The following is a 6,128-nucleotide window of genomic DNA, read 5'->3' as shown; positions in this document are numbered from 1 at the left end:
AGTTCATAGTCTGTTATTGAGATGGGCATGAGGGAAGCCACTGCTTGCTCCGGGATTGATAGCATGGAATTTTGCTACTAATTGGGTTTCTGCCAGATACTTGTGACCTGGATTAGCCACTGCTGGAAGCAGAATACTTGGCTAGATGGACCATTGGTCTGACCCAGTATGGCTATTCTTATGTACTTATGTGAAGTGGGATTCAGACCACCAGAGACTAAGGTGTGGGAGAGTGCCTTGAGATTGTGTTAGAGCATAGGAGTGGGGTCTGACATTTTGTCATGGGAGGTGGGGGCATGCACACACCATTTAGGCGAATCTCAACCGATATTCAGCCAGGACCTGCATAAGTATTTTATGGGGTCCCAGCTGAATATTGGCCAGGACCCGCATAAGAGCCACCGACCTGAGCAAGCCTGGCCAGACACTTATATTCAATGTCAGTGCTCGGACATAGCTTGGCATTACATACATAGTAACATAGTAGATGACAGCAGAAAAAGACCTGCACGGTCCATCCAGTCTGCCCAACAAGAGAAACTCATATGTGCTACTTTTTCTGTATACCTTACCTTGAGCCTATTTCTACCTGCAGCAGTCAGTGTTTAAAGAAATGCTGGCTGAATATTGACTGGATAAAGTGTTAGTATTATTAATGTTAAAATAAAATCACCAGGTACAGGGTGGACATTAACTAAGATGATTCAGGCAGTTCTTGAAGATCTGTAACTCTATGGTAATTCTTTATTTATTCTTTCTTATATCCCACATTATCCAAAAAGTGAATTTCAGTTCAATGTGGCTTACAATAAAACAGTGAATATAACAGTGTATATATAGTGGAATAATAATTCTACAATTAATGATTACATAGAGAAATATTTTTTAAACACATAAGTTTTTAAAGCTTTACGGAATGGAAAATATCAGATGCAAATAATCAATTAAACCAACAATTACAGGTATTTAGAGCTGCCAAGCTATTCAGTTCCAGCAGGAACACTTTTTGGTTAGTTCTGGTTTGGAACTTTTCATCCCAAAATAGTGTTGTGTTTGTAGCCCCTGATTTTACGTATTGAAAGCACTTCTGCAGCTCTCCCCAATACATAAGTACATAAATATTGCCATACTGGGACAGACCGAAGGTCGATCAAGAGAATCCTGTTTCCAACAGTGGCCAATCCAGGTCACAAGTACCTGGCAATATTCGCACCTTGAATAGTGTGTTCAATTGTGGTCGCCGTATCTTAAAAAAGATATAGTGGAATTAGAAAAGGTGCAGAGAAGGGTGACGAAAATGATAAAGGGGATGGGACGACTTCCCTATGAGGAAAGGCTAAAGCGGCTAGGGCTCTTCAGCTTGGAGAAAAGGCGGCTGAGGGGAGATATGATAGAGGTCTATAAAATAATGAGTGGAGTTGAACGGGTAGATGTGAAGCGTCTGTTCACGCTTTCCAAAAATACTAGGACTAGGGGGCATGCGATGAAGCTACAATGTAGTAAATTTAAAACGAATCAGAGAAATGTTTTCTTCATTCAACGTGTAATTAAACTCTGGAATTCGTTGCCAGAGAATATGGTAAAGGCGGTTAGCTTAGCGGAGTTTAAAAAAGATTTGGACGACTTCCTAAAGGAAAAGTCCACAAACCGTTTATAATGGACTGGAGAAAATCCACTATTTCTGGGATAAGCAGTATAAAATGTTTTGTACTTTTTTGGGATCTTGCCAGGTATTTGTGATCTGGATTGGCCACTGTTGGAAACAGGATGCTGGGGTTGATGGACCTTTGGTCTTTCCCTGTATGGCAATACTTATGTGCTTCACCGTCCATTTTCCTTAGCATCTCTCCGGACCAGCCCAGGATTAGACTGATGGGTTATACACTCTTTCCAGCATGTGGAGACTGAGAACTTCTGACTTTAGAGAGCCAATAAGAACCCTGACCATGTGACCCTAGATTCAGTATTTTCAGTCTCCAACAGGTGGAAGGAAGTGACCCTTTAGTCTCTCTCTCTATTATTTTCTCTGTTTTCTTTAGGGTTGAAAAAAAAATAAAACGCTATTCTGTGTACCAGGGACTTCTGTGTTGTAGAGGCTGAGGTCCGTGGGGATCTTCTTGAGCCTCAGAGGTGTTAAACTCGGGGGGGGGGGGGGGGGGGGGGAAGGTTCTTGGGTCCTTCCCCCTCCTTCCTCCCGTTTTTTCCCTCAAGCGTTTGTCGCTTTTATGCAGGGAAGAGCTCAGTCCTTTCGGCGGAAAGGTGTTGGAGCTTTGGGAGAGGTAGCCACTTTCTAAATTGGAAAAAAAAAAGATTTCCCTGTCGTCGCCCCGAGTAGCACCATTTGGATTCCCCCTTTGGTTACTGCGGTGGTGTGGTTCTTCATTGTTTGAAAAAAAAAACGCTCAAGCCGCGCTATGGCTGAAAAACTCAGGAGGTGCAGTGTCTGTCAGTGGCGGGAGATAGGCATGAATGGCGTTTGCAAGTATTTAACTGCCGTCAACCCCGTGGCTGGTACTTTGGCCCCTCCAGTGGTCGCGGCTCCATTGGCGCCATCGGCTCCCACTGTGGAGTTGGCCAGCTCTTCTCTCTTGGTGGGAAAAAACGCCTTTTTGCCAGTGCCTGGGGGTGCTGGGTCGCTTCTTTCTTACCACAGGCCAGCAGAGAGTTCAGCAGTTTTATTCTTTGGGACCCCAAGAGGGAGGATTTCCCCCTGAGTTTGTCCTCCAGATGTATCAGGCTTTTTTGTTAAAGAGGTTGGGCACTGGGGCTACTGCTTTGGAGGGTACCTTGTCCAGAGTGGTAGCCCCTGCTTAGAGGACTAGGGGATCCTGGGATCTGGAGGAAGACCTGGCTTCGGACACAGATTTAGATATACCCTCTTTGGAGAAGATTGAAGGCCTGGAGGACCTGGCCTCTTCTGAGACAGGGGTAGACTCCTTTCCCCTGGGAGAAGATCCTTCTGTGTCTGGATCTTCCATAAGGAGGATCTTCAGGAACGTATTTCTTTGGTGGCCTCCACCCTGCATTTTGAGGATGAGCCACCTTTGGTTCCTGAGGTTTGTAAGGTGGATCTGCTGGTGAAGGGCATTAGATGTTCTGGGAAAACTTTTCCAATGCATCAGGACATTTGGGACATAATTCAGGCTCAGTGGGATGTGCCAGATTCTCCTTTTCAGCCATACAGATCCATGGTGTGCCAAATAATAATACCTAACATTCTATTTGCTTAACTGCTGCTACAAACTGAGCAGAGAGTTTCAATGTATCATCAACGATGACGCCTAGAACCCTTTCCTGGTCGGTCACTCCTAATGTGGAACCTTGCATTATGTAGGTATAATTTGGGTTCCTCTTTCCTACATGCATCACTTTGCACTTGCTCATTTTAAACATCATCTGCCATTTAGATGCCTAGTGTCCCAGTCTCGTAAGATCCTCTTGTTATTTTTCATAATCCTCTTGCGATTTAACAACTTTTAATAACATTGTGTTGTCAGCAGATTTAATTAACTCTGCAATCCTGCCCTTGCCTTGGGGACAGGAGTAGCCTTCTGGAGGTCTCCTCTAGGGTGGACCATCGAGTAAATCTTATCTCACCCAGGCAGAACCCCAGGCAAGAAAAACTCTGGCTACTAAATAAGTATTAGCCTTAATAAATGTTTATTCAAATTGTCAAAGAAGCCAATAAGTAATTATTCAGATATTAGAGAAAATAAAACCCCCAATTGAGTATAATATGTAGCAAATAAGCAAACAGAGTTTTCCCTGGGAGCTGTCAATATGTCCACCTGCTAGTGTAGGCTCGCCATCCTCAATTCTTTTCCCTCTTATATACCTTTCTTTCTTTAGTATCTTAATTATAATTACCCTTCATACCTAATGAATATGCATCTTTCCAGAACATTCTATTTCCTTTTATGGTGAATCCTGTTCCAGCACTTTCTACCATCTACCAACTCCTATCATTTATTCCCTAATTGCATGAACAGTTAGGGCCTGTCCTGTACATAAGCATACTTTTTCATTAGATAATGGTTTGACCTATGTCCTTATTAAGCATAGTAATCATGCTAATGCCTCCACCCTCTTGCTGAAGCTGCAATTTCACCCACACCCACTTACTTCTCCTTTTGATTGTTTATCTGGAATACTGCAGGTGTCCTTAGTCATAGGAGTCTCTGTCTTTTAGTTGCTGACCAGCAACTTATCACATTAGCATAGGCCAAATGTCAACCCACAAATTTCTACAGCCTCAGAAGGGTAGTGTTGCAAAATAACTCTCCTCTCGTGTGTCTGGGCAAAAAACTCTTTATTTGGGAGTCAATCCCCTTCTTATATACTCTATGAATATTCATGGATATTACATGTATTATCATTACTATTGGTTACATTTTGCTTACACAACCATGATCATGCATTGCTTACAAGAACAACTCTACATGAACAGCTCGTGAACCTGCTCAGGAATGTACAAACATCACCTGCTATTCTGCTACTTTCTCAGGAAAGAACAAAAACATCACATGCTAGATTCTCAGGAATATACAAAACATCATCTGCTGCCTGTATCCAAATACATTCTATCTACATCTCCACCTTTTTTTTTTTTTTTTTTTTTTTGTTTTTTTTTTTTTTTTAATGAAATCTCCGTGGTGTGCCAGCTGGAGATGGAGGTGGAGATGTTTGTAATAGCTTATAAACATATTGAGCAGAGTGACGTGTTGAAGCGAATGGACGAGGAAAACATAAAGAAAAAAGGTTAGGAATGCATTGTATACAACAGCAAAAAATAGTGAAAACAAAAATACCAATGACTAAATACTGGATAATAGGGCGGAGCCAGGTCCAAGGGATCCATTGCCACAATTGATCCCATACATCAGAGAGTAGGTTATTATGAATAGTAATATGAGTAGTTAAATTCCGTAGGAAAGCTAATTGTTTGTCAATGGCCTTTGAATTGTCAGATAAATTAAAACAGCACATGTCCTGAAACTCTTCGCAACCATGATGGTTAAGTAATAAAAGATAATCAATGGCTGCTCGATTTTGTAAAACTCCATGACGTAATTGCTGTTGCTCAGCATTAAGTAAACTAATAGCAGTGGAGGTTGCATTGATTGATTTAATTGCCCAACAGGCTAATTCACGAATATTTTTTGCATTTGCCGCTGCCAATGCAGGGACACCTATTAATGAAAATGCAAGTGCCAGATATTCAGTTTGACTCAGAAATTTAACATTATCATTGCAATTGGCAGCAAGGGTCATACGCTTGGATCGCATATGTGAGGAGTTAGAAAATAAAATATGTTTACTGGGAAGTACCATAGTGAGTCGACTTAGACAGCATGTAGTACCATCAGATATATTAGCTGGAATATAATTAAAGGTATACATTCCACATGACCAAAACCAGCCAGGGGGTAAATGAGTAAATTTATAAATATATGAAACATTTTCGTAGGAGCTACAATTTAACAAAGTTGGTCCAAAATTAACACAATTTGATCGGGTACAATTAACCATACGAGCACATGTCATATTGATACTAGCTATTTGATTGGTTCTCACATGCATTGCCAAAGTAGGCGGCAACAGGGTTTGTGTTCCCCAATTATGGTATTCATAAGAAGCATTTCGATAGGATGAATTAACAGGAAGCTGTGAATAAAACCAAGTATCATTTTGCATATCTTTAGGATCATGACATACTGGAATCAGGCAAGTTGCCAAAACTTCTCCAACTGCCTTTTGATGAGAAAGACAGAAATCAGTTTGGTTCAGTGAAATTGCAAACGCTTCCCAAATATTTTTTGTGGGAAGTAATTGTGACTGTCCACAAGGTATGTACAAACAACAACACAGTAGAAGCAATGTAATGGAATTAGCATTAAGCGCTGCAATAATAGCCACTACGAAGTTATCATCAGTCTTTTCAATATGAGCTTTTTCTAAAGTCTCTGTAGCTTGTTGACTCAAGGCTTTAATTTGTCCCCAAGTAACAGGAGCATTAGGTTGACGAGTCACTGACCGTTTGCGTGTTTGCATCTGCGGTCCTTGAAGGGTGAGTGTGAAATTGGGAATTGGGTTGTGAAGACCTTGATGCCACGACATGAGGTTTCACC

The sequence above is a fragment of the Microcaecilia unicolor genome, chromosome 11, assembly GCF_901765095.1.
Source record: "Microcaecilia unicolor chromosome 11, aMicUni1.1, whole genome shotgun sequence".
In the NCBI taxonomy this organism is placed as follows: domain Eukaryota; kingdom Metazoa; phylum Chordata; class Amphibia; order Gymnophiona; family Siphonopidae; genus Microcaecilia; species Microcaecilia unicolor.
The sequence above is the reverse complement of the archived record's forward strand: the minus strand, read 5'-3'. Positions refer to the sequence as shown.